Here is a 1,480-nt window from a genome sequence, read left to right as displayed (position 1 = left end):
TATGCATTCTTATTCTTCTACAGCTTTATACACTCTTATTCTTCTACAGCTTTATACACTCTTATTCTTCTACAGCTTTATGCACTCTTATTCTTCTACAGTTTTATGCACTCTTATTCTTCTACAGCTTTATGCACTCTTATTCTTCTACAGCTTTATGCACTCTTATTCTTCTACAGCTTTATACACTCTTTCTCTTCTACAGCTTTATACATTCTTATTCTTCTACAGCTTTATACATTCTTATTCTTCTACAGCTTTATACACTCTTATTCTTCTACAGCTTTATGCACTCTTATTTTTCTACAGCTTTATACATTCTTATTCTTCTACAGCTTTATACATTCTTATTCTTCTACAGCTTTATACATTCTTATTCTTCTACAGCTTTATGCACTCTTATTTTTCTACAGCTTTATGCACTCTGATTCTTCTACAGCTTTATGCACTCTTAAACAGTGCAATATATAGTCCATTTATGTCTTTATTCTCACGTCATTTCACAATGTCTCACCAACACCTTGTTTTAATGTACCACAAAATAGCCATATAACTACCATAAAACGAAATGCCTAATGAGACTTTGCTGATGACGTACAAGCTCTGTAAATTTTGGATCGATTAAAATCTAATTTGAAATTGTAGAGGGAAACAGTAAGTCTATACTGTACAAATTTATTTGAGTCTCAAAGGATGTGCTGGGACTTTAATAGAAATTATATTAAGCGAGTTAGCAGAAGATATTATACCATAATTTAGCCATCGCAGTGAAAATTTTAAAAATGGTGCCGTATCTATGTGTTGAACGTGATTGTTCGAAATACTACTTAGTTGTTTGAATTTTCTATACAATGAAAAATGTTTTTAAAAGATGTTTAAAAAAAAAGATAACTAGTCGGCACGAGTTCTAGATAGGCACTTTTGTAAATTGTTTATCCTCATAGTTTCTGGAAGGTAATTTCTAATTATCTATATACTACTAAAACTCTGAGATTGTTTGTGTGTGTGCTTGTCTGTAATCAAATACAGCAAAAACGGCGCACAATAGCGCGATATTTGTAATGAAATGAGAATAGAAACAGAATAAAACAAGTTTCGTTAAAATCGGGCCACGGGTTACCAAGTTAGCCCAGTTTTTCGGGTCACTTTTATGAAAATTTCTAGATGAATTTAGGTACATTAGATCGGTTTCTCTATCTGTCTATTCGTTTTCCACCTGATGAATGACTATAAAATATCTTCTATACAACAATATATGCACAACAGAAATTAAATGATGAGATGAAAATGTGTTATAACGCGCATAGAAAGAACAACAATAAAATGAACCTACAATATTATTGAGTATTTGCAAATAGTAACTATGGAGACGAGGTAATAAAATTAAAATCGAGGCGAGAGCAACAACAACAACATTTTATAAACGAAAACCTCTCGCCGAACATTGGCTATTATATTATTTTCCTGTCAATGTTCCCAT

Source organism: Limulus polyphemus, unplaced genomic scaffold (genome assembly GCF_000517525.1).
Source record: "Limulus polyphemus unplaced genomic scaffold, Limulus_polyphemus-2.1.2 Scaffold7479, whole genome shotgun sequence".
In the NCBI taxonomy this organism is placed as follows: Eukaryota; Metazoa; Arthropoda; class Merostomata; order Xiphosura; family Limulidae; genus Limulus; species Limulus polyphemus.
Note: the sequence above shows the minus strand (reverse complement) of the source record.